Source organism: Telmatherina bonti, assembly GCF_933228915.1.
Source record: "Telmatherina bonti genome assembly, chromosome: 16".
NCBI lineage: Eukaryota > Metazoa > Chordata > Actinopteri > Atheriniformes > Telmatherinidae > Telmatherina > Telmatherina bonti.
The window spans coordinates 9,352,803-9,358,848 of record NC_136614.1 but is presented as its reverse complement, the minus strand read 5'-3'; positions in this window follow the sequence as shown (position 1 = coordinate 9,358,848).

The following is a 6,046-nucleotide window of genomic DNA, read 5'->3' as shown; positions in this document are numbered from 1 at the left end:
TTCACAGATCTGGTTCTGGAGAGTCCAGAGAGAAACTGATGATGTCTGATTATTTTCCACAACAAATGGATTCACATCCAGAAAAACAAACAAAACAAACAAACATCCAGAGCAACAAGATAAAAGCAACACACACACACTTAGGAAAACTGTTGGAAAACCGTGTGTTTGTGTGTGTGTGTGTGTGTGTTGGCACGCCTTTCTGTTGTCATGGCAACGCAGCAGACTCCAGGCAAAACTTGACACTGTTAGATTCAGGTTTGATGATCATCTGACCGAAGCAGCCTGTTACCACGGTAACTCCTCAGGTCACAGTGATTAATATTATGGGATGGCTTCAGACAATCAGCCTGTTAGCTCCTTTTCCGACAGTTTATCAGGTGGGAATCTTTTTTTCCCACTAGAGGAACTAAGATGCTGCTTCTGTCTCTTCCCAGCTTCCCGTCTATCCTCTGCACTCTGATTGGCTGAGATGACCAACGAAGCTGGTCACACCTATGAATCTGGAGTGGGTGGAGCCTCAGGGGAGGACGGCGTGTCTGTACAGGTAGGACTGATGATGATGATAGCATCAGGTGTATTTCTTTGTATCAATATATTTAGTTTTTATTTAAAACAGATGGTAAACATGGATGAACATGTAAATGTAAACAAAGCAGAATTAGTCTGATGGCTGTTTTCTAAGTTCAGAAAACCCAGAAATAAAAAGGGAACAGAAAAGCATTTGCAAGGCAGGTTTCCTCTGCACTCCTCACTGGCAAGTTGGAAACCAGTCAGGCCGTCTGCCTTTCATGCCATGTTTGTGGGCGTTTGACGTTGTAAGTTACCGGGACTTGACACACAGGTCTTTGGACCTGAAAGAAAGCGAAATAACACTTTAGCCCATGCAATCAATTTTCAGCCACCTGTGCTTTAAGACTATCTGACTCTGGCTAACCTGTTATATTCTCACCTCACATGGAGACAGTCCATTACACAAGTCTGATTCCTCAGTCAAATAGTCAGCAAACATTTTTTCCTGTGCCTCAGAGAAAACTGGATTGCTGCTCCTGTAGCCTACACCTGAAAGATCACTGGATTCCTGCTCTCTCAGCTTCTGCAGTGATTTCCACTATCTGCTCAGTGTTACATGGGAGACTCCATGCTCCTTTGCCACTGATCTGATGGACTTGCCCTTCTTTGAGTCCTCATCAGATGCTTTAAAAAAAACAAAAAAACAAACAAACATTAGCAGGAACACTTCAATCAGTCTTCCTATTCTGTTGCCTAGGCACGCTTATACTTAGTTTATGTAAGGGGATGGTTGTAACACTGTCAAAATAAATGATGCAACCAAGCAGCAACCCCTGGTTGTCAAAAGTTAAGTCCATGTGGAAGTGACAAAAATTGCAGTTCCCCTCTCATCCACTAGGGGCTCCAAAACAGAGCAAATCCCCGTAGACTCCCATGTTAAAAAGACCAACTTCACAGCAGAAATAAACATGTTTAAAGCCTGATACAAAAATATATTTTAGGTTTAATAGGTCAGGTTTACCTTCATGACAACTGTGGGGGGAGTGAATTTTTTTCTTACTCACCCGTTTAAAAGTAATTTAATCTCGAAGTTCGGCATATTTAGGGGCATATCCTTTTGATTTACAGGTACCCGATCTCCTGTTTCAAGTCAGAAGAACGTAGAACAACCGCGGTTTTTAGCCGGTTAACAACGTGACTTAGCTTTAGCCCGCTAAAATCCATTAGCTGGTTAGCTCCTGTTAGCTCCAGGTTAGCTCTTAGCTACAGGCGGCTCAGAGTTCACTCGATGTCATTCATCCACCATGACGCTCACAGCCCACCTCTACAGCTCTCTCTACAGTGGCGATGGGAAACACCTGACCAGAAACACTGAACTCCACCTTTCACCTGTCCGTCAGCATATGAGACCCTCCGTCATCAGCAACCTGCCCTCTGATTGGTCCACTCCTCCTCCTCTCCAGGTGTGTCCAGACTCTAAGGAGCGTTTTCCAAAACTCTCCAGGTGCCTACCGTCCATTGTGGTGGAGCCAATGGATGCCGGTGACGTAGAGAGCGGAGAGCTGCGCTGGCCTCCTGATGATGTCAGCAGTGATGTCCCAGAGAACCGTCAGCAGAAGACAGGTGAGGAACATCCCACCTTCTTCTGAAAAGTGCTGGCGTGCCGAGTTTCATCAGCAGGTGATTTATGTCCAGGTGGATCTGCTGAGGGGGCGGAGCAACAGGAGCTGTTAGTGGGCGCGGTTTAAAATCTCCAGACAGATGTGGCCCCTTTAATTCCAGCCAATCAGGGAGAAGGTTCCTGTGAGTCGATGAAGAGGTCGAATCCACCTACCTGAGAGTCAGCAGCTGCGAGGAGGAAGTGTTCAGACCAACACCTGCCAATCTATGGACTCATGAAGTCTTCCAGATGTTCATGTCTTCTTGACTGATTCATGGACACGTCGTTTTGGGTCAAAATTTCTGGATGGTTTCTGACTTTTTGTTTTTAAATTATGGTGTGGAATTAAAATCTGAACCCTCATTAGTCGGCTGTTTGAGAGTCATGTGACTTTTCCAGAAGTTATCCGCCATGTCGCTCATAAGGGCATGTTCCCTTCAGGTACGGATCACGGGGGTGGATAAAGTTCTCCTGCCCTGCTCCAGACAAGCAGGTTTCACTGACTGACCAATGAGCTGAGGGCATTACCAGACAGTAAAAATAAAACTCTGCATATTACACATGAAAATATTTACCGGCTGAAGTTACTTACAAATAGCAGGTTTTTCTTCTGGGTGGATGTGTTCGCTCATGTTTGTGAGAATTTTTTCTGTTTTGGCTGTTTTGGGTGTGCCATGGTGTGTAGTTGGGTAAAAATGCTCAGGTCTTCAGACCTTTACACACCTAACTCCGAATATCTCAAACAATTTACAAGTTTTTTTTATCAAATCAATGTCAATGGGGACGTTCACATCAGTGATGAAATTCTGTCCAGTGATTTTCCAAGTTTTACGTGTTTGAACTGAGGTTGATGCTTTGTAATATTCACATCTGGCAGATACACAATTGACCAATCAGAGAAGACAAATTGAAAGCGTCACCAGAGCCAGTCGTTAACTATGCCGTTGTCACTTTGCTGCTGCTGCTTCATTCAAACTTTGTGTTGCCATGGTTTCTTCAAGCTAGCAGCTAAATTGGATCCTCAAACTATTCCGCGAACATCCTAAATCGGTCTTAAGTGGCTGTGACCCAGCTTCAGATCCTGGACTAAACAAGTTTTCCCTCTCTTTTCTGGAGCAGGATGAACCCCGCGCTTCTTGTTTTCTTTTAGAGCATCAGCACCTCATTGTTGCTTCATGAGGAATCCATCTTTCTTTTTCAACCTTGTTTCTTTTCGAATCTTAGATCATTTATTTGCAATTTCACATCGTACTATGTGTGCATATACCATCCATCCATCCATCCATTCTCCGCCGCTTATGCTGGGTCAGGTCGTGGGGGCAGCAGCCTAAGCGGGGAACCCCAGACTTCCCTCTCCCCAGCCACATTTTCCAACTCTGCGGGGGGATCCAGAGGCATTCCCAGGCCAGACAAGAGATATAATCCCTCCAGCATGTCCTGGGTCTTATCTGGGGTCTCCTCCCGCAGAGACGTGTTTGAAACGCCTCACCAGAGAGGCGTCCAGGAGCAGACTTGTATAAAGTACGAGAAATCAAGACTCAAGTAAGAGTATAAGTACTCTATGAATGAAGTTACTTGAATAGAAGTTGAAGTGTTTTTGAAGTGCCCCACTTAAGTAGAAGTACTAAAGTATTGAACATTTTTTTTACTTAAGTATTACAAGTAGTGTGTCGAGCCCATTAGAATCCATTAGCACAAAAGGTTAGCATGGATGCTAATCGAATGTTTTCAGTTATTTAATTTCTAAATAAGGACGACTACTATTGATAGTTTTATAACCTATAAAAGTGTTTCTAGAGTCCTTGCAGTGTTACAACATGTCGAAAATAGCTGGCCTCTGTATTTAGGAAACTTTGAATGTTGTAAATTTCCCCTTCTCCTTTTACCTGACATCTTTAAACTTATGAACAAAAACCTGGTCTCTTCTGAATGCTAAAGTAATAAACATCTCCAGGTCCAGCTATGATTAGGTACTGGTGTTGTTTAGGATGGTTTTAGCTCAGGTTCAGTCTTAGAGAAATAAAGTTGAATGTGGCCTTCAGTGACCATCTGGCAGACTGTAAACCAGACTATTAACAGATCAAATTATCAGCTTCTGACCGGATCAATAAACTGTTGATGTAAACCTCTCTGAAGTTAACCATCATCTGCTTATTCTTCTTCATATTTGTGCCTCCATGATTAAAAACATCACAGACGTTCACAGCAGGATGAATGAGCTCCGTTTATTACAAATGACATGATACGAAGAAATCCTGCTGATGATGAATACATGATGCAGTTGTCAGTAAATCACTCAACTTAATAAATAATTCATTAGAAACACATGGTCATCTGCTCAACCGTCGCGATTAAATGCATGAAAAAAGACCGAGAACATGTTTGGCTTGCGTTTGTTCAGCTCGTTTGTCGCATGCACTGTAACAAAACACAGGAAGCCCAAATGACCAATCACCCGTAGCAGCAACAGTTACGTCATCAGCAATGGCCAAAAGGGTTTGTCTTGTGATCAGGTGATAAATTAATACATTCTCAAAGGCTGCAAAGCACGAATGATAGAACAAACAAAAACACCACCCATCATCAGGTGTTTGTTGTTAAATGAAAAAGTGCACATTTGGTGATCTAGCCTCAAACTCTCATCTGTCTCAAGCTACAGGAAACATGCACTTTATAAACAAAAGTCAAACATATCCTGTTTCTTAAGTCAAAATCAGCAAAAGTTCAGCAAAATAATCTGTTCTTTCAGTTGATGGAGTTGGCCTAACTTAGGAAGAAACCTTTAAAAGAAGGGAAACTCTTAGCCTAGCTTCATGAAAGTAGAAGAATCCATACATCTTATGAAAACTTCACATCTGTCACGTTTAAAATTTACTGAAGACACAACACAATGATAATATACAGAAATAATAGTTCTAGAAGGTAACAAAACAAGACCAGCTGTAAAAAGGTGTTTGGAGGAGTTCCACAGGGCATGATCCTGGTGCCTTTAAAAGTTACTTTCTAGTTTTATTTTAACTTTAACGTAATGAAAAAAAAAAACAAAAAAACAGTACGAAATCAGCTGATCATCACTGTTTTTTTTATCTTAATCTTTTGATATGTAACAATGATAAATTAACACAGATTTCTGTTTAAAGCAGGTGAGTTTTTCTCTTCCGATGGAGCTAAGCTAACAGCTTCCCTCTACTTTCAAGACTTCGCACTGAGCTAGGCTAATAAAGCCAAACTTTCCTCATCTGATGAGGGTTTCACTGAGCATGCTTGGCACATTGCCGTCCACACAGAGGCCTCAGCTGCTTTAACACAAAAACACAAACTTCAGCGACTACAGCACACAGACACACAAAAACACACACATCCACTCGTCACTGAGCAGGAGGCGTTCCCACAACGGAAAACTAAATACTTTCTTTATATAGCACTTCTCTAAAACAGTGCTGTAAATAAGGTTTCTACATGGATTCAAGGGCCAGAAAAGCTCTAGTTTCTAAATGTGGAGGTTGGGCGGTTACATACACGACTAACACCGAGGAGGTCCGCAGCCCAGCCTCAGGAAATGTCGTCTCTATTCAGGACGACGCTTTATTGACGACTCGCAGAGGATCAAACATCGGCTGTCCTCATTTTCTAAGGCTTGATCCGTTTCTTCCTCAACTCTAACCTGCTGTTTAACCATGTTTGATTCAGTCTCTTTACACTCTCAGAAAATAAAGTACCTAGTTGTACCTGTAAGGGTACCAAGGATTGTCACTTTGATGGTACCCTTGACAGTACTAATGCTGTACCATTAACAACGGCGTTTCAATCACACAGAGACCAGTATTGTAACTCTGGGAGTTTTCTGGTCTTTACAAGGTACAAACTTCATAA